This window comes from Erpetoichthys calabaricus, chromosome 3 (assembly GCF_900747795.2).
Source record: "Erpetoichthys calabaricus chromosome 3, fErpCal1.3, whole genome shotgun sequence".
Classification (NCBI taxonomy): Eukaryota; Metazoa; Chordata; class Cladistia; order Polypteriformes; family Polypteridae; genus Erpetoichthys; species Erpetoichthys calabaricus.
This window is the reverse complement of record NC_041396.2, coordinates 146,592,832-146,617,142: the sequence shown is the minus strand read 5'-3', so window position 1 is coordinate 146,617,142 and position 24,311 is coordinate 146,592,832.

The following is a 24,311-nucleotide window of genomic DNA, read 5'->3' as shown; positions in this document are numbered from 1 at the left end:
GAGTGAAGTGGAGTTTTAGAGTAGAAATAATAGATTGTTATTTGGAAAACACGCATTTCATATGTGTTGCATTTCTACAGCAATCTGTGTAAACGCATTGTTAAAACAGAAACGTTTTATATATTCTAGTAGCAAATGACAAAATGTAGGCATAAACTATATAATGTATGAAGCCTGAAGTCCAAATATCAAAGAAACACTTTCACAAAAGGTACAAAAAAAAAAGCCACCGCCAAAAAAGCCGCCTTAGTGTGTGACATTGACACACATTAACTATCACTGCTTCCGTGGCGCAACAGTATCAGTCGCTGACTGGGAATCAGAAGGTCATGAGTTTGATCCTGCACCACTCCCTTTTGAGAAATGTTCTTATTTTCACTATTTTACAATAAAAAGATACATTTGATTTCAGTCTGTAACAGCCAGTGTAATTTACGATATTTGTAAAGGTTAGCTTTATTTTTTTTTAAATTCACTTTTCATTGTCTCAGTCGCGTTCAGGATCATTTCCTACCCCATCTGACACTGCTGTTTTCACATAAAGACGCGCTATAGTTCTGCAGTGTATCACGATACATACGACCGCATGTTTTTTTCCCCCAATATTGCCAGTCCCCACGTGTTGCTGTATGCTGTTTCTTTTGTACTCCAGGACATGCAGAGGAAAGCATAGTAAAGAGCAGTAACTTCAGCGCTATATGCAATCATCATACACTCCCCATCTGATACTGCTGTTTTCACATAAAGACGCGCTAAAGCTCTGCAGTGTACTTGTGGCTGCATTGTCGTACCAATGCTTGCGAACTGAAGTGTCTGCATGCACTTTTCGTGGCATTACACGTGTATTTTTTGAGTATGCCCATGTAGCTCAAACACAGGAACATATGTTGATGTAAAAGTATAACAAAACAAGTGCACATTTATTCAAGACTATAACCGAAGAAAACAGAAAGCAAGTTACAGTAGGTGGTTGATATGACAGCTTGTGTGGTGGAATGCTAAGAACTGCTGATTTCCATTCCGTGCTATATAACTGTTAACATTTGAATCTGATGATTGCATATAGCGCTGTCTTATTCAGTGTGCGCAAGAACATGCAGGTGGCCAGTTGCTGAGTGCTACAACGCACATTTTAAAAAAAGAAAGAGACAAATATATGTGACGTTTTGAAGAAATCATTTTATGACGCGAATAGTACCAATCAGAAAACATCGTCGAAGTAATGCAATATTATTTGAAAACGAACAGCGTCAGATCGGATGTGAAGTTATACTGGCGCTGTTTGAGTCAGATCAGAAGCTGAATAAGCTGAAAAAGCTCCTGTTCTGACTCTAAGTAAAAAAGCATGAATTAATCAACAGAAATAACCGCGACTGACATTTTAAAGTTAACGATTTACAGTGCATACCAATTTATAAATTTAATGTCCGTTTGAGGAAAAAAAAAAACACTTTCTTCAAAGCTGGGAATCGAACTCACGTCTCTGTAGCACGGTAGGGCAGCTGTGCTCCAAGTCAGCAAACCGTAGCGTTAAGCCACGGAAACTGTTGTATCACCCTTGAACCTTTTGTGAAAGTGTTTATTTGATGTTTGGACTTCAGGCTTCACATATTCTATAGTTTATGCCTACATTTTGTAACATTTATTACTAAAATATGAAAATGTTTCTGTTTTAGCAATGTGTTTACACAGATTACTGTAGAAACGGAACACACATGAAATGCGTGTATTCCAAATAACTATCTATTATTTCCATTCTAAAACTCCAGCAGTTTACTCACTCCCAGATAATTATAATCAAACAAGGCATGAGCTGCGAAAACTTAGTGAACGTTCTGCGACGGTGGGGGATGGAACAGCCGGCTACTTGCTGCTCATCTTAATCAGCACATTTAGAAGACAAAAGAGAGGTGAGAACGGTTTTAAGGTGGGCCGGATCTACGAGTTTTTTCGTAGACTCTGGTAATTCTAGTGTGAAAGAACACAAGACAAACACCTAATGCACTTTTTGATACATTACTGTTACCACAACTAAATAATTCCAGTGCAGAGGAATTAGATAAACCTCTGATGTTATCAAAATTACTAAACTCACTTCAGAGTGGGAAAGCAGCAGGTCCTGATGGCTACCCTGCTGAATTTTGTAAAAAAATTGCAGTTAAGTTAGCTCCCCTCTTATTAGCAACATTTATAGAAGCCAGAGACAAAAAAATTCTACCTCAAACTTTTCGCCAAGCATTAATTGCCATTTTTCTTAAGAAAAATAAGGACTTATTACAGTGTGCATCATACAGACCAATTTCACTTCTGAATAATGATGTTAAGATACTCCCCAAAGCCCTGACTAGAAGGATTGAGAAAGTACTCCCTTCAGTAATATCACAAGACCAAACCAGATTTATTAACGGTAGACATTTGGCTTCCAATCTTCGACGCCTATTTATTGTAATATATTCACCCAAACTTTTTTTTTCTTAAGAAAAATAAGGACTTATTACAGTGTGCATCATACAGACCAATTTCACTTCTGAATAATGATGTTAAGATACTCCCCAAAGCCCTAACTAGAAGGATTGAGAAAGTACTCCCTTCAGTAATATCACAAGACCAAACCGGATTTATTAACGGTAGACATTTGGCTTCCAATCTTCAACGCCTATTTAATGTAATATATTCACCCACAAAGTCTAACACTCCAGAGATCATATTATCTTTGGATGCAGAAAAAACATTCGATATGGTTGAATGAGATTACCTGTTCACCACTTTGCATAAATCTGAGTTTGGCCCAAACATATGTGCATGGATCAAACTACTGTTTACCAGTCCAGAAGCTTTAGTTTGTATTAACAACATTATTTCAGACTACTTCAAACTAGAATGCGGTACTAGACAAGGATGCCCCTTGTCACCACTGCTATTTGCAATCGCCATTGAGCCATTGGCTGTTTGCTTTCAAAATGCATCAGAGATAAAGGGGATTTTCAGAGAAGGACTTGAACAGAAAAAAATCACTATATACAGATGATATGGTCCTGTATATATCAGATCCACAAAATTCAGTGCCTGCAGCCCTAACTGCACTAGCAGAATTTCAAAGGATATCTGAACTTAAAATTAATTTGAACAAAAGTGTGCTCCTTTCAGTGAATTCTCTTGCAAACAACATTAGATGGAACACCTTCCCTTTTATCATTGCAGATCAGTTTAAATACCTAGGGGTCAACATCACAAGTAAATATAAAGCTCTTTTTCAACAAAATTTTGCTGTTTGCATAGATAAAATTAAACAAGACGTGCATGGATGTTCTACCCTCTATCTTACTTTAACAGGAATAATTAACATTGTGAAGATGAATATCCTCCCTAAGCTTCTGTTCCTATTTCAAAATATCCCCAAATACATGAACAAATCTTTTTTTAAGAAATTGGATTCAATCATATCCTCATTTAAATGGAATTCAAAAAATCCACACATTCAAAAGGTGACCCTATAATGACCTAAATCAGAAGGCTGCATAACTCTACCTAATTTTCAATTTTATTACTGGGCAGGAAACATATAAGCTATAAAAACCTGGACATTGACACAAATAGATGAACACATACTAGCTTGGTCAGCAATAGAAATGAAATCCTACAGCACTTCTTTATATTTCTTGCTTTCTACACCATTAAATATGAGTTATTGCCAATATACTATCAACCCAATTGTCCTTCATTCACTCAGAATATGGAGTCAATGCAGGAAGCACTTTAAGTTAGAGAATATTTTATCTGTGGCACCGCTACATGGTAACCACCTTTTTCCGCCGTCTTGAACTTACACAGTTTTTAATGTTTGGAAAATTTATGGGCTTAAATCGTTTAGAGATATGTATATTGTGGCAGACGACCAGGACCCATGCCTGGCCAGGATGCCCCTTTGATACTGGGTCTGGGGGAGCAGCCATGGGATGCACACTGTGTCTCCTGAAACTCGTGGTGGCAGCCCTCCTGGGTTACATCAGGGCCACAGGCATGGGACTTCAGGGCTGGGCTCCGTGGCCACCGCTGGGAGGAGCTGGATGGCTTAAGGAGCCCGTGTGGGCTGGAATGCAGACACACCTGGAAGTGGAGCCTAAATTAGGTTAATTATCACCTGAAGCACTTCCGGGTGGGATATAAGAAGAGCCTGCAGCCACTACTTGAGGTGCCAGAGTCAGGAGAAGGAGGATGACAAAGCTGCCTAGGAGGACTGGAGGAAGAAAGAGTGATTTTTTGGGTGTTTTCTTTTCTGTGTGTTTTGGGGACTGTGTAGGGCCTGTGGGACACAGGGAAGACGTGCTCCACGGCTGAAGAATACAAAAATAAATATTTTTCTTCATTTTCACCTGTGCTCCCGTTGTCAGTCTATGTCAGGTCGGCACCAACAGAGCGCCTATTCCACAATATAAATAATGTCTTTGCATCCAAATTAGAAACTTTGCTGAAGACAATCTGCCCAGTTTTCTTCACCTCCCACCCATTTCTATTCAAGAAGAGATATTGATCAGTCTTGGGGACTCAAACAACATTTCTGCAATATATAAAACCATTTTAAAGTCCCATTTAAATATCCCAGAGTACAGAAATGGAGTGGAAGGCAGCCACACACAGAATGCACTCTAGCTCCATATGTGCAAAACATTTAATTATTCAACTTAATTTATCAAGCACATCTGTCTTGTTTGAAATTGTCCAAGATTCTTCCAGGGCAAGATCCAACCTGTGAACGTTGCAATCAAGAACCAGCTTCACTGGGCCATATGTTTTGGACGTGCACCAAATTAACATCATTCTGGATGAAAATTTTTAAATGCCTTTCAGACAGCCTTGGTGTCACATTCTCTCCTAATCCTTTAACAGTTGTGTTTGGTGTACTTCCAGATGGGCTTAAAGTGGAGAAGGACAAACAAACTACTATTGCCTTCACTTCACTATCAGCATGTAGACTTGTCTTGCTCAACTGGAAGAATCCTAACCCACCTCTTTTTAGTAAGTGGATAACTGATGTTATATACTATTTGAAATTGGGAAAAATCTAATTCTTACTTAAATGATCTGTTCAAAACTTTTTTAAAACTTGGAAGGACCTAATCAATAACATTTTAGAATAAGCATTTATATTTGGGGAAAAGACTCTCTCATTACTACTCTTAACAGTTTTGCTCTGGTTGTTGGCTTTCCTTTCTTTCTCATGGGTGGGGTATGATTTGATTTTAGTTTTGTTAAGTTTGACATGATTTTATGGAATGTTATTTGCTTTTAATAAATTCAACAAATAAAATTTAAAAAAAACCCCCAGAACTATGCAGTACCATCCATTTGGGAAAAAGACACATTTTTCCTTGATTTATCCCTCTGCTCCACATTTTAAAATTACAAATCAAACCATTCAGACGTGATTAAAGTGCATATTGCAGAATTTAATTGAAGGGTATTTGCATATATTTCAGTCACAGCATGTACAAATTAAACATTTTTTAAACACAGTTTGCCCATTTTAGGGCACCATAATGTTTAGGGCTATTGGGGTCACAATCATTTATGATTACTCAGGTGTGTTTCATTGCTTAATTAGTGTGGGCATAAGATACCTCGGTGTGCTTCTCCTACAGACTACCTTTAGAGTCTGTAGTTGCCATTGATAATCAAGAATCAATTACAAATAAAGATCTATCTATCTATCTATCTATCTATCTATCTATCTATCTATCTATCTATCTATCTATCTATCTATCTATCTATCTATCTATCTATCAGGCTGAAAAACAATAATAAAAACTAATGGAGACATAAATAAAAACCTTAGGATTACTTAAATTGACTATCTGGACTATCATTAAGAAGAAAGAATGCACTGGTGAGCTCAGTCATCGCAAAGAGACTGGTAGGCCAAGAAATACCTCCACTGCTGATGACAGAAGAATCTTGTCTATGGTAAAGGAAGTAAAAACCCCAAACACCTGTCTGACAGATCAAAAACAGTGTTCGGGAGGCAGATGTTTATGTGACAGAGACGACTATCCAAAGAAGTCTTCATGAACAGAAGTACAGAAGTCACACTGTGAGATATGAACCACTTAGCTAGATTACAGTCTGCAAAAAAAAAAAACTTAAAAGACCATGAAGAATTCTGGAAAAAGGTTTCGTGAACAGAAGATACAAATATTAACCTGTATCAGAGTGATGGCAAGAGCATAGTGTGGAGACGAATAAGTACTTCCCAAGATCCAAAGCATACCACCTCAACTGTTAAATCTGGTGGCGGGGGTGTTATGGCTTGGGAATGTATGGCTGCCACAGATACTGGCACACATCGTAATTGATGATGTGGCAAAATGAATTCTGAAGTATATAGAAACATCTTATCTGCTCTAGTTGCAGTAAATGTTTCCAAACTCATTAGGCAGCACTTCATCCTACAACAACATAATAATCCCAAACATACAGCTAAGGCAATACAGGAGTTTTTCACAGTTAAAAAATGGAATATTTTTGAATGGCTAAGCCAGTCACCTGATTTAAATCCAGGTCAGCATGCCTTCCATATACTGAGGAGAACAATCCCTCAAAAGAATCAGGAGCTGAAGATGGCTGGTGATAGCACCTAGTGATGTCTGTAAATCGCAGACTTCAAGCAGTCATTGCATGCAACGGATACACAACAATGTACTAAATATGACTGCTTTAATATAACTACCATTTCTGTGTTCCAAAAATTATGATGCACTGAAATGGGAGGACTATGTATACAAAGTGTTATCCCTTCAATATGGTGTAACTGAAATGTATGTAAATATCCTTAAAGTAAAGTTTGCAATGTGCACTTTAATCACATCAGAATTGTTACATTTGCAATATTAAACTGTGGAGAGAGAAGGATAAATTAAGAAAAAAATTGTCTTTGTCTCAAACATTATGGAGAGCATTGTATGTGGATTATTCCAGAGGATTGTAATTTACTTGTAGATTGAATTCTCATTATTTTCTTATTATTTAGAGAAAAAAACAAAATCGCACAATGTATGTTCTGACACTAGTTTCTGAATGTGCCTTTTATAGTGCCATCTAAATACGCTACAATATGAAAATTAGTCAATGCTGTAAAATGTTTGTTCTTTCTGAGCATAATCTAACTATGTCAAAAAGTTCACAGTAAAAAAAATTTCTAATTAACGCATAATCATAAAATAAATGGAAGAAAGTAAAAATACATATCTTCCATTGCGGTAATTAGAAGACATAATTTTACATATGACCAAGGCTAGCATTGCACTTTTTAGCTGTAAACTTCTCCTTCCGTGCACAGTAAACAAAAAATCATTTAATCTACTTTTAAGTTAATTAACTAACTGGACAACTTCATGAAAATAGTACTTTATTTTTCAACTTAATCCAATTAATCAAGGTGCTTCTTTTGGATTTAAAGAATTTTCCCCCCTAAAAGCCTTGTGCAGTGTTTCTCAACTAGTGGTTGCATGTTTGCTGCTGATGGGTAGCGAGTTGCTATCTTTATATATAATACGCTACCGTGGCTGTTTGTTTGTCTGTCCAGGATTTAAAATCACCTGTAGCTCGCAAACTGTTTGACCTATTGACCTGAAATTTGGTAGTCATATACTACATGATGTCTACTATCTGCTTTCAGTGTGATGATTGACCTCCAAGATTATTCCTGTTTTTATTTTTATTTTATTTTATTGTAGAACCAACTCTTGGCAGGAGCCAGCAGTGTGGTCATACAACGCATGTGTACGGGCTCCATTCTCATCCCTACCACCTTCGCCATCACTTCTCCTACCTTATCATATCTTAAATCATTCTTGAGGAAGATTGAAGACTTAAGTGTCAGATTAAGTGAAAAATTAAAGAAAACGTACTAAGTAATTGCAACACAAACACTGACTCAATCAGTTTTAACGCGAAAAGATGCCGTCAAAAGAAGAAAAGATGTGGGCCGCTAGGGTGGGAAAAAGAAGAGCTGCTCAGGAAGTATCAAGTGCATCAACCTCTGAGCAAACAAATGCTAAACATACAGAGAAAGAGTATGAAAACTATGAATGCTCAAGTCAAGTGTATTCACTGCACGTTATCGTGCAGTGCGCCGTTACTGGTTCTTTATAATGGAAGTGGGTCATGAGTGGGTCGTAGCAAGTTGTTGCTTTTGACAGTTTCACTCAAATCTCTCAGGGGAAACCACTGCTTGAATCACCAAGGTTTACCCAAGTGGGTCACAAAAAAACTAGCACAAGAAAATGTGGGTTATAACATCACAAAGGTGGAGAGACAATAGCCTTTTTCTTTAAATAGCAGAAGTACAGAAATTAATCTCTGTGTAGAATAAAACAGATATTAATACATAAAAATGTTTTTTCTCAAGTGTTTTAATACAAAGTGGACAACTAGGGTAAAACAAGAGGCCATGTCTTGAACTAAATAACACTCCTATTTATTTTGTAAGGCAAAATACAAGATCCATTCACTAGTTTTCAGAAGTATTTAGCAGTGTAAAATTTATTAGTTGTGTTTTTGTTTTTATTATTATCTATACATATTAATAAAAGGCAAAGCCCTCACTGACTCACTGACTGACTGACTGACTGACTGACTGACTGACTCATCACTAATTCTCGAACTTCCCGTGTAGGTGGAAGGCTGAAATTTGGCAGGCTCATTCCTTACAGCTTACTTACAAAAGTTAGGCAGGTTTCATTTCGAAATTCTACGCGTAATGGTCATAACTGGAACATATTTTTTGTCCATATACTCTAATGGAGGAGGCGGAGTCATGTATCGCATCATCACGCCTCCTACGTGATCACGTGAACTAAAAACAAGGAAGAGATTTACAGCACGAGTCAAACGCGGGAACGAAGGTAAATGACGTTAATTTTTGACTGTCTTTTAATACTGTGTAAGCATACATATTTACACATGTGCAATTAAACGTGTGCATTTACGGGGTGATTTCTCAGGCTTAAAAGCTCGCCTTTTATCAAACGCGGGAACAAAGGTAAATCACGTTCTTCATTGTCTTTTAATACTGTGTAACCATACATATTAACACATGTGCAATTAAACGTGTGCATTTACGGGGTGATTTCTCAGGCTTAAAAGCTCGCCTTTTATTAAAAAGGTAAATGCAAAACTATTTTCAATCATTCTATGATCTGCTTCTCACAACTGAAGGCACCGTGGCTGATGTTACGTCACTTGCTGTCCAACCATAAGCTTTACCTGGTGGTTAACCGGACACTCACTTCACTCCCTTTCGGGAATCGAAGCTCTGAGATTTTCTTTTGTTCTTAATTAAAATTTAAAAGCAATACTTCACCGCTGCTAAGCCCCTCTAGCGCTGACGTCTGAGGTTCGATTACCGTAAGCAAGTGCAGTGAGTGTGTAATTACATTCACGGCATTCGTAGTCTGATTCACAATCTGATTGTATGGGTGGTTACCTACGAGGTAACGCTTATACTTGGCCACCAAGTCAGGTCGAAGTGATCACTCGAGTAAACGCAGCTTCACAAAAAAACAGATCCTTAACAAACTGTTATTAGTATATTTTCCCTCAATTTAAAAACGTTTTATTTTCTTCTTAATAAAAAATTAAAAGCGGTACTTCGCCGGTGCGAAGCGCGTGGATTTGACCGACTAACACATACAGACATATTCATGAGTGCAGGTACTTCGGAAAGAAAGCACCGTGTAAACCTAAAGTTTAAATTAAGTTCATAGACCTACAAAAGGTTGCCATTCATTTGAGGCAAGATTGCTTTTCTTCTGTACAACTATATGTTGCATTCTCAAAAGTGTGCTTGCACGGCTTCAGATATATATGTATATATATATGTATGTCTATATATAAATATGTAAGCTTATAAGTACTGCCTTACTTCTCTTTAAGAAAGGAAGATGTAATGATACTTGATTTAAACGATTCCATGTCTTCCTGGGTTTGCGTAGCTTATTGTCAATATCTTTACACCTGTTTTTAACACTTATTTACTGAAACGGGCTTTCACGAAAAAAGTTAGGGCTTTGCTACAGGATACACCCTCCACAAGTTAAGCAAGTAAAAATAAATTATATATTTCTGTTTTATTTAAACCTTTTAAGTTCGTATGCATAGCCCCATTTGGCTGTTTAATTTTTTTTTTTCTTTCTTCAGTAATATTTAATCTCCTTAAAGAAAAAGAACATATCCATTTTACTTTTTTGTATCTCTTTAGTAATATTTTAGTGTAAAAGGATAACCAGTATTTAAACCTTTTATGTTACTTTATACATTTATTTTACACAATGTTGAAAAATTAATAAGAAAGCTACATATTTTGGCAGCTGCTGCTTTCATTTTCAATGAAATGAAAAAAGCTCTCCAAGAGAAAACGTGAATGAAGAAGAAACAGTTTGCTAAAAATCAGAAACCCTCATTTATAAAAGTTTGCTGCAGATGACTTAACTGAAAATAAATGAATAGTTCCTATGTGTATAATACATATTTATCTATTTTACTTATGCCTTTATTCCACCAACTTACAACATCTGAGGTACAATTTGTTACATTACTTTTGTTTTTTGCAGCACAGGCAGGTGAAGTGACTTCCTCAGGGTCACACAGTGGTGTCAGTACCAGGATTTGAGCTGACAAGCTCCGGGTTTACTGAAATATTACTGAACAAAGAAAAAAAACGAAAACGGGCAAATACGGCTATGCATACAGATGTCCATCTGTCCATTATCCAACCTGCTATATCCTAAATACAGGAGCCAATAAGTACATATGTTTATATACAGTATATATATATATATATATATATATATATATATATATATATATATATATATATATATATATATATATATATATATATATATATATATATATATATATATATATATATATATATATATATATATATATATAGGGCGGCACGGTGGCGCAGTGGGTAGCGCTGCTGCCTCGCAGTTGGGAGACCTGGGGACCCGGGTTCGCTTCCCGGGTCCTCCCTGTGTGGAGTTTGCATGTTCTCCCCGTGTCTGCGTGGGTTTCCTCCGGGCGCTCCGGTTTCCTCCCACAGTCCAAAGACATGCAGGTTAGGTGGATTGGCGATTCTAAATTGGCCCTAGTGTGTGCTTGGTGTGTTTGTGTGTGTCCTGCGGTGGGTTGGCACCCTGCCCAGGATTGGTTCCCTGCCTTGTGCCCTGTGTTGGCTGGGATTGGCTCCAGCAGACCCCCGTGACCCTGTGTTCGGATTCAGTGGGTTGGAAAATGGATGGATGGATGGATATATATATATATATATATATATATATATATATATATGTGAATGTATGTATGTATATATGTATGTCTATATATATGTAGATATGTAAATTTGTATATGTATATATATGTTTATGTGGATGTGTATATGTGTATATACGTTTGTATATGTAGATATGTATATGTATATATATGTTTATGTGTGTCTGTGTGTGTATATTATATATATAAAAGACAGCAACACTCATAACAATGACAACACAATTACATTGACAATCATGTTACGTTATTTTTAAAATGTTTCCTTTTTTTTTTTTCATAACCTGTTTAACACACTACTTCTCCGCTGCGAAGCGCGGGTATTTTGCTATTTTTTTAATATTTAAGAAACATTATCTTTTGTTTTTGCAAATCAAGGCAACAACCATAGTGGCCATCAAGTATATACTGTATATACATATTTTAACATATATGAGAATATCAAGATTGAATCTTCATTTAAGCAGAATCTTTAGATTATTACTGGTTCTTTTTCTTTATGAATGTATTTGAATGCCAGAACTGTATTAACAATTTGTTGGATTAGAACCATTCAGATATTTCAGGGAAGATGGAGCATATCCCAGCATTCATAGGGTGCAAAGTAGTAACAATTCCTGGACAGGGCGCTAGTTCATCACAGAGTGAATACACTCACACATAAACATACTAAGGCCAATTTTGCCATACTAGTTCCCTTAACTTGCATGTCTTTAGACTGTGGGAGGACCAATCAAAGGAACCTCACGTTTACATAGGAAGAACATGCAAACTACTCACAGGGAGAACCTGGGACACAAGCCCCACGCTCTTTGCTGCAGGGCAGCATCTCTAGGTGTACTCCTTCCCACTAGATTAGAAACATGAATAGTAATTCTTTGTATTTAATTGATCACTGTGATTTCAGAAATCGATGTTTAACCTAACATTAATAAATTTGATGTCTTGTTAAATAATAATACTTAAGTACCTGCGGGAAGCACAAAGGAGGTGGACTCGCACTCTATGTCAATACAAGATGGTCCAACTCTGGACATGTAAACTTTAAAATCTCCTCTTGCTGCAGGGACATCGAACTGTTGGCCGTAAGTTTGCGTCCCTATTACTCACCCAGAGAGTTTGGAAACGTCATTGTTGTTACTGTTTACATCCCTCCTCGGGCGGATGTGGAGATAGCGAGTGACATCATCCACTCAGCTGTTGCTAAACTGCAAACACAGCACCCCGAGGCACTTGTGCTAATTGCTGGAGACTTTAACCATGTGACGCTGGACAAAACATTACCTGCCTTCTCCCAGTATGTGGATTGTAACACCCAGGGAAATAGGACTATTGACCTACTGTATGCAAACGTTAAAGACGCATTCAGCGCCACCCCGCTGCCTGCGCTTGGGAAAGCAGATCATAACCTGGTTCTGCTTCAGCCTCACTACAAATCAAGAGTGAGGGAGCTACCTACAACCACACGCTCATTTAGGAAGTGGTCCCCTGAGGCAGAGCAGGCTCTGAGAGAATGCTTTGGAACTACGGACTGGGATATCCTGCAGGGGTCACATAGTGAGAATATTGAGGAGGTTGTTGACTGTACTACTGACTACATCAACTTCTGTATGGACATTGTAGTTCCAGTAAGAACAGTACGCTGCTATGCTAACAACAAGCCATGGATTACAAGTGACATCAAGGGCCTTTTGACCCAGAAGAAAAGGGCTTTTAAAGGCGGTGATCAGCATGAGCTCAAGCACGTGCAGAAGGAACTCCGAGTCCAGCTCAGGGCAGCGAAGGAGCAGTACAGGAGAAAGCTGGAGCAGAAGTTGCAGAACAACAGCATGAAGGAAGTGTGGGATGGAATGAAGATCATCACTGGCTGCAGCTCGAAGTGGGGTGCCACCATCGAGAGAGATGTGGAGAGAGCAAACCAGATGAACAACTTTTTTAACAGGTTTGACCACCCTAACCCACTCTCACCTCAAGAGTACTGCACCCTCCAACCATTCTTCTGCTCATAACAGCATAGGAGAGAGTTTCCCCCAACCCACAATTACAGCAGCGGAGGTGAGCAGAGAGCTGAGGAGACTTTGTGCCAGCAAAGCAGTGGGTCCAGATGGAGTATTGCCACGACTGCTGAAGGCCTGTGCTTTGGAGCTGGGGAGTCCTCTACATCGCATCTTCAACCTGAGCCTGGAACAGGGGAGAGTCCCAAGGCTTTGGAAAACATCTTGCATCACCCCTGTCCCAAAGATATCGCGTCCTAGTAAGCTGAACGACTTCTGGCCTGTCGCTCTGACGTCACATGTGATGAAGACCATGGAGCGGCTGCTGCTTCACCACCTAAGGCCACAGGTCCTCCACGACCCTCTGCAGTTCGTATACCAGGAGAAGGTGGGAGCGGAGCATGCCATCATCTACATGCTACACCGATCCCTCTCCGACTTGGACAGAGGCAGTGGTGCTGTAAGAATTATGTTTCTAGACTTCTCTAGCGCCTTCAACACCATCCAACCTATGCTCCTTAGGGACAAGCTGACAGAGATGGGAGTAGATTCATACCTGGTGGCATGGATCGTGGATTGTCTTACAGACAGACCTCAGTATGTGCGTCTCGGGAACTGCAGGTCTGACATTGTGGTCAGCAACACAGGAGCGCCGCAGGGGACTGTACTTTCTCCCCTCCTGTTCAGCATATATACATCGGACTTCCAATACAACTCGGAGTCCTACCACGTGCAAAAGTTCGCTGACGACACTGCTATCGTGGGCTGCATCAGGAATGGGCAGGAAGAGGAGCATAGGAACGTAATGAAGGACTTTGTTAAATAGTGTGACTCAAACCACCTACAACCGAACACCAGCAAAACCAAGGAGCTGGTGGTGGATTTTAGGAGGACCAGGCCCCTCATGGACCCTGTGATCATCAGAGGTGACTGTGTGCAGAGGGTGCAAACCTATAAATGCCTGGGAGTGCAGCTGGATGATAAATTGGACTGGACTGCCAATACTGATGCTCTGTGTAAGAAAGGACAGAGCCGACTATACTTCCTTAGAAGGCTGGCGTCCTTCAACATCTGCAATAAGATGCTGCAGATGTTCTTTCAGATGGTTGTGGCGCGCACCCTCTTCTACACAGTGGTGTGCTGGGGAAGCAGCGTAAAGAAGAGGGACGCCTCACGCCTGGACAAACTGGTGAGGAAGGCAGGCTCTATTGTAGGCACTGAGCTGGACAGTTTGACATCCGTGGCAGAGCGATGGGCACTGAGCAGGCTCCTGTCAGTAATGGAGAATCCACTGCATCCACTAAACAGTATCATCTCCAGACAGAGGAGCAGCTTCAGCAACAGACTGCTGTCAATGTCCTGCTCCACTGACAGATTGAGGAGATCGTTCCTCCCCAACACTATGCGACTCTTTAATTCCACCCGGGGGGTTAAACGATAAAATTATACAAAGTTATTGTCTGTCTGTATACCTGCATTATTATCACTCTTTAATATTGTTCTTTATCAGTATGCTGCTGCTAGAGTATGTGAATTTCCCCTTTGGATTAATAAAGTATCTACAGTATCTATCTATCTAATCAAATCCGTTAGCCACAAATGGCATTTACAGTACTGCAAGCTGCATGGGATTGGGGTTCACTGACTGCTTCACATCTTTGTATTATTGCAGAATATAGCACCACTGTGAGAATTTGATAATTATAAAGATGATTCAAAATTGATTTATTCAAGATTGATTTAAAATTGCTACAAATCACAAAACTGTATCAGCATAAAAGCCTAAAATTATACGTGCCTCATCATAAAATGAACCTGAATAAATGTCTACCATGAAAAACCAGTAAATGTTACTAGCACCTTCCTTAGTTGTTATCTTACTACCATATTCTGAACAGCAGCATGGCATGCATGCATGATGTTTCATCATGTAAGGTTTATATTTGATAAAAAATATAGTGCCATCACAGTTATTGTCACACGAACACAGTGCAATGAAATTCTAATCTGCACCTTTGACTAACCAATGCACCACAGTCTTTTTCCGGCAGCCCTAATCTCACTCCATTTGTTATGTATAATGTAGCTTCACAAAAAATTGGGTATTAATGAGAATGTACAAACCAGTGTGCTTCTTCATGCCAGTTCCAAACCCGGATAAATGGGGAGGGTTACGTTAGAAAAGGCATCCAGTGCAAAGTTTTGCCAGATCAATATGCACACAACAATACAGATTTCCATACCAGATTGGTCAAGGCCCGGGTTAACAACAGTCGCCACCAGGATGGTTAGCCAGCAGGGTGCAGGCGGAAATTGGGCTACTGTTAGTCGAAGAAGAGAGGGAAGGCATGTCTGGAGGCAGGGGGAGAGGACGAATGTAAAGACAGTGGAACTGAGGGTAGGAACTTTGAATGTTGGCAGTATGACTGGTAAGGGGAGAGAGTTAGCCGATGTGACAGAGAGAAGAAAGGTTGATATATTGTGCGTGCAAGAGACTAAATGGAAGGGGAGTAAGGCCAGGTGGATTGGAGGTGGCTTTCAAATTGTTCTATCATGGTGTGGATGGGAGGAGAAATGGGGTAGGAGTTATTCTGAAGGAACAGTATGTCAAGAGTGTTTTGGAGGTGAAAGAGTGTCATTGATTGATAAGTATGATGTCAAGGAGAGGAATGCACAAGGTTAGATGGTATTGAATTTTGTGAAAAGGATGGACATGGCTGTGGTGAACACGCATTTTAAGGAGAGGGAGGAATACAGGATGACGTACAAGAGCGGAGGAAGATGCACAAAGGTAGATTATATCCTATGCAGGAGGGTCAGTCTGAAGGATTTTGAAGACTTCAAAGCGATGGCAGGGGAAAGTGTAGTTAGGCAGCATAGGATGGTGGTCTGTAGGATAATGTTGTATATCAAGGAAAGGAGGAGAGTGAGGACAGAGGGAAGGATCAAATGGTGGAAGTTGAAAAAGGAAGACTGTAAGGGAGGAGGTAAGACAGGCATTGGGTGACAATGAAGAGTTACCAGACAGCTGGGCAACTACAGCAGAAGTTGTAAGGGTGACAGCTAGAAGGGTGCTTAGTGTGACATCTAGATTGAGGAGGGAAATAAGGAAACATGGTGGTGGAATGGGGAAGTACAGTACATTATACAGAGGAGGACGTTGTTGAAGAAGAAGTTGGATAGTCAGAGAGATGCATCAAGTAGACAGGAGTACAAGGAGGAAAGGCATGAGAGAGGTGGCAAAGGCTAAAGAAAATGTGTACAATGAGTTGTATGAGAGGTTGGACACTAAGGAGGGAGAAAAGGACCTGTACTGATTGGCTAGACAGAGGTGACCGAGCTGGTAAAGATAAGGAGTGGGTTAGGGTAATAAAGGATAAAGATGGAAACGTATTCACAAGCGAGGAGAGTGTGTTGAGCAGATGAAAAGACTACTTTGAGAGGCTGATGAATGAAGAGAATGAGAGAAAGAGAAGGTTGGATGATGGGGAGACAGTGAATCAGGAAGTGCAATGGATTAGCAAGGAGGAAGTAAGAATAGCTTTGAAGAGGGTGAAGAATGGAAAGGCTGTTGGTCCAGATGACATACCTGTGGAAGCATGAAGGTGTTTAGGAGAGATGGCAATGGTGTTTTATCCAGATTGTTTAATGCAATCTTGGAAAGTGAGAAAATGCCTGAGGCGTGGAGAAGAAGTGTACTGGTACTGATTTTTAAGAATAAGGATGATGTGCAGAATTGTAGTAACTACAGAAGGATAAAATTGATGATCCACAGCATGAAGTTAGCAGGAAAGTAAATTAGTAAGAAGTTAGTAAAAATGAGTAGTGGAAGCTAGGTTAAGAAGGGAGGTGATGATTATTAAGCAGCAGTAAGGGTTCATGCCAGGAAAAAGCACTACATATGCAATGTTTGCTCTGAGGGTGTTGATGGAGAAGTATAGAGAAGGCCAGAAGGAGTGGCATTGTGTCTTTGTGCACTTAGAGAAAGCATATGACTGCATACCTAGAGAGGAGTTAGGTACTGTATGAGGAAGTCGAGGGTGGCAGAGAAGCATGTAAGAGTGGTACAGGATATGTACAAGAAAAGTGTGACAATGGTGAGGTTTGCGGTAGGACTGACAGATGCATTAAAGGTAGAGATGGAATTACATAAGGTATCAGCTCTAAGCTCTTTCTTATTTGAAATGGTGATGTGCAGGCTAATAGATGAGATTAGACAGGAGTCCCGTGGACTATGATGTTTGCGGAAGACGCTGTGATCTGTAGAGAGAGTAGGGAGCTGGTTAAGGAAACCCTGGGGAGGTGGAGATATGTACTAGAGGGGAAAGGGGTGAAGGTCAGTAGCAACAAGATAGAATACATGTGAATACATGTGAATGAGAGAGAGGTCAGAGGAATGGTGAGGATACAAGAAGTAGAGTTGGCAAAGGTGGGTGAGTCCAGCTATGTTATATGAGCTGGAGACTGTGGCATTGATCAAAAAACAGGAGACAGAGCTGGAGATGGCAGAGTTAAAGTTGTTAAAATTAGAAATGAATACATTAGACATTCAGCTCTGGTTGGAAGGTTGGGAGACAAAGTCAGAAAGATGAGGTTGAGGTGGTTTAGACATGTGCAGAGGAGAGATGCTGGGTATATTGGGAGCAGAATGTTAAGGATGGAACTGCCAGGCAAAAGGAAAAGAGGAAGGCCTAAGAGAAGGTTTATGGATGTGGTAAGAGGTGATGGGTGTAACAGAGCAAGATGCAGAGAACAGGAATATATGGAAAAAAGATGATCCACTGTGGCAACCCCTAACGGGAGCAGCTGAAAGAAGAAGAAAAAGAAGGTGAGTAAAATAGCCGACTTACCATTTTTTTCATTTCATAAGCAGTTTTACAACACTTAACTCACTAAAACATGTGTTTTGGAGTTTCAAAAGTTTTTTAATATGGTTGAAAGAAAGGAACATTACTCCTTAAGGGTTTGGCAACAAACAAGGTACACCTCTTTTGGACTTGTATACTTCTCAGAAAAGGTCTAGAGCAAAATAAACATGGAAAGCCTTTCTTTTGAAAATTCAACAATACTAAACACAACACACGATGAGATAAAAATAAATACTGCATTCTCTTAAACAAAAGCTGTAATCTAGTGAGGCAATGACATTGTTATTCAGATTAGCTCATAAGAAAACATTGTACTTGTGCTCTTAGATGAGATTCTGCTTCAGCCAGTACAAAACTTTGTGTGCACTGAAGTTGTTCTCCCACTAGCCCTAGGACACTCCCATTGCCTGATAGAAATTGCACTACCCTGTGTTGGCACTGGTTTTTGTATTACTCATACACTATTACAAACACATATATATATATATATATATATATATATATATATATATATATATATATATATATATATATATATATATATATATATATATATATATATATACATATACATATAGTGACATGTAAGTTCTTGTCTTGCACCCCAAAACATGAGGCCAAGTCTCAATACTTTAGCAAAACCAACTTTATTCACCTTGAAACAGGAACAGCACGGTTATTTATTGTAACAGAATCTACCACTCTCCTATACACAGACACAGCAATCAGGCAGGGTCGTGGTCATGTTAGTGGCCAAGTAATACTGTTTCCTTCATTTACAATGCTCATTGCATCACCGATCAAGAGCAAGTGCTCATAGTGTGAATGCTATCTTTTCAGATTTGTTTTCACGGCAAACTGTTTCAGCACTGGGAGCCTGTGGTTGCCCTGGCAACTGATAGGCTATCTTCCATAGACGCGACGATCACACTTTGGGACACCCTTCAGCATGTCATCTCATTGGGTGGAGTCCCAAAAGAGTTTAGAAACTTTACAGTATATATTTATATATAAGCAAAGTATATAGCTTGTATTGTAAGTTGGCCTATCAGCAACAGACCAGTGGCAACTGCTCTAAGACTACAAGGGAAGCTCCGCTTCCTCTACTATGTCAGAAAATAAATGCTCATATATGCACTGTCGTATTTATATTGGTTTTAATAAAAGTGCGCTAGAACGTGTTCAACTTCATGACTAGCTCATTCAGAATCAGGTATTTATTGTAGATTGTTTGATGCGATTTTCTTGTCATACATTTCCGTGCAGCACAGCGCGTTAAACCCTCCTGAAGCCCAGCTTCACTGGAGCTCTATGGGCAAGCACAGAGGAGCTTTTTTCACTGCAGAAAAGCTGGACGGTAATTGGATAAATGCACCAAAATCGTCACTTCCAGGGAAGCTCAGCTTCTCTGGGAGTGAATGGAGCAGTGGGCGGGCCAGGACGCTGGGCTGCTGCATGATGATTGGAGGAGCTGTTTAAAGGGCGGAACCCCTTTTTTGATTGACAGCATGTCTTAAGTATACATCAGCTCTACAGAGATTCGAGTTCAGTCCCATGCGGATTTGCAGGTGAAGTCGTACGACAAACTGCTGCACTCTGTATTGTTTGCTGGTGATATAAACCATTTTTGTTTGTACAAATCATTCTTTAAATAATAAAAAAAAAAACATATTATAGCGTTCTTGACTTTGCTCCTTGTTTCAGCATTGTAAAGTTAGTTCGTTCATATAATTAAAGTAGCTCGTGGAAGGGGAAACTAGCCAGCTAGCAAGCTGTGCATAATGGCAGACGCAGACGGTGCTAATATTGTTGACCTGCTTTTGGCAAAACCATTTAGTAGTCTTCCTTACGAGGAGAGACTCAGAATTAAACGGCAGGGCAGACCAACGCCCAAGATTGATCTGGTGCAAAAATCAGGAAAAAATAACAGGTCTTTTCAGCTCTCCTGGTATGACAAGGTGAACTGGCTGACTGGAAGTGCTGTGACAAAGAAAATGTACTGTTGGCCATGCCTCTTGACGAAACCTTCTCAGGGAATGGGATGTGTTTGGTCAAACGTGGTTTTTGGGGATCTGGGTAACTTTGACAGGGCATACAAAAAGCATGAAAAGTGCAAAGAACATGTGAGTTCATGTGCAAGGTTAAGTTGTCTGGGCAGGGTCAGGGTTGAACATGCAATCAATGAAGGTCTTCGCATGCAGGTGGCAAAATATAATGAAACAGTAAAAAAAAGCAGGGCCTTCCTAAATCGTCTAATTGATGTGACTTCCTTGCTTGGCCGTCAGGAGCTGGCATTCAGGGGGCATGATGAGAGTAGTGAATCAGCAAATAAGGGGAATTACAGGGAATTTACAGAAACGCTAAATATGACTCTGTCTTGGCCACACAATTTCAGTCATCAGCTGTATTTTCTGGTATGTCCCACTCAATCCAAAATGACTTGATCTCTGCTCTCACAGCCACTGTTTCTGATCATATAAAAGGTGAAATTCAGACTGCTCCTTTTTTTGCATGGCAGGTGGATGAAGCAACTGACATATCTTGCCATGCCCAACTGTCTGTCATTGTTAGATATGTGGATAGTGCAGGTAAAATTCAAGAGTGCTTCATTGGATTTTTGGATGTGTCAGGGGGTCGAGATGCTCAGTCTGTGTTTGAAGTTTTAAACGAGAACATGCAGAGCTACAGTTTTAGAGAAAAACTTGTGGCACAAACCTACGATGGGGCTGCTGTCTTTGCTTCATCTCTCAATGGCCTACAGGCGAAAGTTAAAGTAATAGCCCCTAGTGCAGTGTTTGTGCATTGCTATGCACACAGACTGAACCTGGTGTTGTCCCAGGGTGCTAAATGGTTGCCTGAGTCAAGAATATTTTTTGCATCTCTGACATTTTTTTGACATTTTTTTCAAAGTCCACAAAAAGGATGTCTTTTCTTGAGTCTGCAGGGTCTTCAAGATTGCCCAGAAACGCTCCTAGTCGATGGAATTTCACATCATGGATAGTGAGCACTGTGGCAAACAATTATGATGGCCTCCTGCAGACTTTTGACAAAATTACCCAGGATGAGAGCGTGGATGATGACACATTAGATGCTGCCAAAGGCTTCATAATGAAATTGGAGGATTTTGAGTTTGTGTTCATGTTGTACACATATGAACAAATATTCTCTGAGACAGATGTTGTTTTTGATATTGTCCAGCAAAGGGCTATGGATGTCCTTTACTGCAAAAAAAGAATTGGGTCTCTCCTTGCTTTTGTCAAGGAGAAGAGGTCAGAGGAGGCTTATCAAGCAGTTTATGCAAAAGCAGCAAATCTCACATCAGATCCTCGAGATGAACCTATTAGAAAGCGCCGTCTGTCACAATTACAGGATCCCCAGGACTGCTACAGAAATTTGTACATGGCCATCCTAGACAATCTCATGGAGCAGATTTCTCAGCGTTTTTTAAATTTGGAAAGCATGTGCTTCTTAGAATTAGTCAATCCAGGGAAATTTGATGAAATGAGACAAGTGTTTCCAGAGGAGGCATTTGAAAGTGTGCTGAAAAGTTATGGCCATTTCTTTGACTCAGGGAGACTGAGATCTGAACTTCAAGTACTATATTCAGATCATGACTTACAGGGGAGCAGGGGTAAGATGTGTGATTTCTTGGTGTTTTTTAAAGACATGGAGTTGGATAGTGCAATGCCTCAGCTATACAAGCTGTTGTCGTTAGTGGCAACAATTGGCGCTACATCAGCAGGTGTAGAGAGGAGCTTCTCCTGTTTAAAACGGGTCAAGTCATACACCCGCAACACGATGGGCCAAGATCGTTTGAGCAACCTTGCTCTCCTGGCCATTGAGAGGAAACTGGTTAAGTCCCCGGAAAAGACGGCCAATTGGTACGACAGGGTCACAGACCATTTTCTGCAAAAGGAACGGAGGGCAGCATTTACATACAAATAACAAAATGAATTTTATGATGAAGGCCTAATATGAGCTTCCCCTGTTTCAAAAGCTAGCAGCCGCCACTGCAACAGACATGCAATATTTCATGAAAATTGTTTCAGCCGCTTTTGTGATTGGTGAACAAATAAACAAGCAAACAAACAGATTACAATTTTATGCATATATATTATCAAGCACAAGCACTTAGAAGATATCTTCAAGGCTCTGAGAAGGCAGGCAATACCACAGAGAGAGGGGGCACTGTCTTTAAATTCAAATTTCTTTTCATTCACAGTTCAGAGGCTTGTCAACTAAAGGATGAGAGACACAGTTTTCAATTTTGCTCATAAAGCTCCACCCTTTCCCATGTTGGTGCCACAAAAATCTAGAGGGTACCAGAAGTTGCTGTTCACTGAGAAACTGCAGCTGAGGAGGATGGAGCTTTTTCTTATAAGCATCTTTATGTTTAAACAGTATCATGCTGTGTTTTGCACCTGCAAGTGCATTTTTCTTTCCTATTTATTCATCGTACATATCACACAGGGTTCCCGCCTGGTAGTCCAACTCTTTGTTTTGTCCTGACCATTTTCATTTTCTTGACAATATATAATTCAGAGTCACCACTTATCCTAACTGACACATCTGAGATTTAGCAGGAAACGATACTACCTAGAAAAAATCCACACAAACACTGTGAAAACTAAATTACAGTGTAACATCTGTTTACTGTATGATGTATGAATACGAAATCTGTGAAAATTAATATTGAGGTACTGTTGCAGCTGCAATAGAAAATAATGGTACTGAATGCTAACTTCCTTAAAGACAGGTTTATGGGTTCCACCTAAAAAGTAGTAGATGCAGAGGGATAGATCAATGACTGTGCATTATATAAATTAATTAATCTTCTAATTGTATGATGAATTGTAAAACTGACAGACCAGCAATCACAAATTGCATTACTTGAGCGATGCAGTGACTCTGAAGTTATTTTGGTTGAAATCAGTTTCTTAAATAGTAGATAATTTAACATTTTCTTAACGTCTTTTTGCTGCATCAGTAATTCTTACCTGTGCATACTATACTTCTCTGAAAAATATCATTAAAATATCTGGTCAGGTAGATGTAGACCAGAACTTCTCAATTCACATTAGTCTTTTATCTCTTTCTAAATATTTTATGTATATAGAGATGAACACATGCTGAACAAATAAAGAAGAAAATGTGAATAAATTAAATGTAATTTGTCACCTATACTTTTTTACATGAAGTTCAATTTTAATTGATTAAGGTACAGAAAGTGATTAAGTTTCCAAGTTTAGACAAAGCAACTAAAACGTGTGCAAACAAACTAAATATCTGAGTACTAATAACTTTTACTACAGTAAGAACCATTGCAAAATTCAAATAAGAAATGATGGGGCCACTCTACCACGTTCATATATCAAAAGTGGGTTCCATGTATGTAATTGGAAAGACCCTATATTTACTTAAACAGGGGCAGCACAAGTAAATATTTGGTTAGCACTCAAGAGGAAGGCAAATGGGAAATGATAAAAATGATAACCCCTGCAAAGCTGGTAGGTGACAACAAAAGGGGCCCACATGGAGCAGGAAAGACCCTAGAGCTTAGTACAGACAACATGACCTTGGAAGCCTTAAAAGTCCTAGCCCTGGAATCTAGAAATTGAGGCATAATAGTAATTCCAAGGATTGTCCTTGAAGATAATCCAAGGGTGGGGTTTTAAGCTTACTGCCTGCCATGTGGCCATTAAATATGGAACTGGTGAGTGAATGAGTTGCAGCAAAAGTAGCAGGCCCAAAGATTACAGAGGAGGAAAGAAACAGAGACATTTATTAGGGTTGTCTGATGGTTGTGGCATTATATTGTGAATAACCCTAACCCTAACTACGAGGTGTAGAATGGAATTGGGGCTGAGGTGATGATATGTATGAATGAATGAGCAACATCAATTGATGCAATTTATCTAATGCAGCCCTGTGTTCATTTCAGTTTGAGTCTCCTACTCTGTAGCCACCAGATTCTAAGTAAAGCTCCAAAGTACGCCTTATAAAGAAGTTCTCTGATGGTTCCTCCATTGTAGTCCAAATAATGATGATGATGATGAGCAGGAATATTTAAAGTTGATGGGGAACATATGCATGTGATAAAAAAGAGAGTAGGAGTTGATTG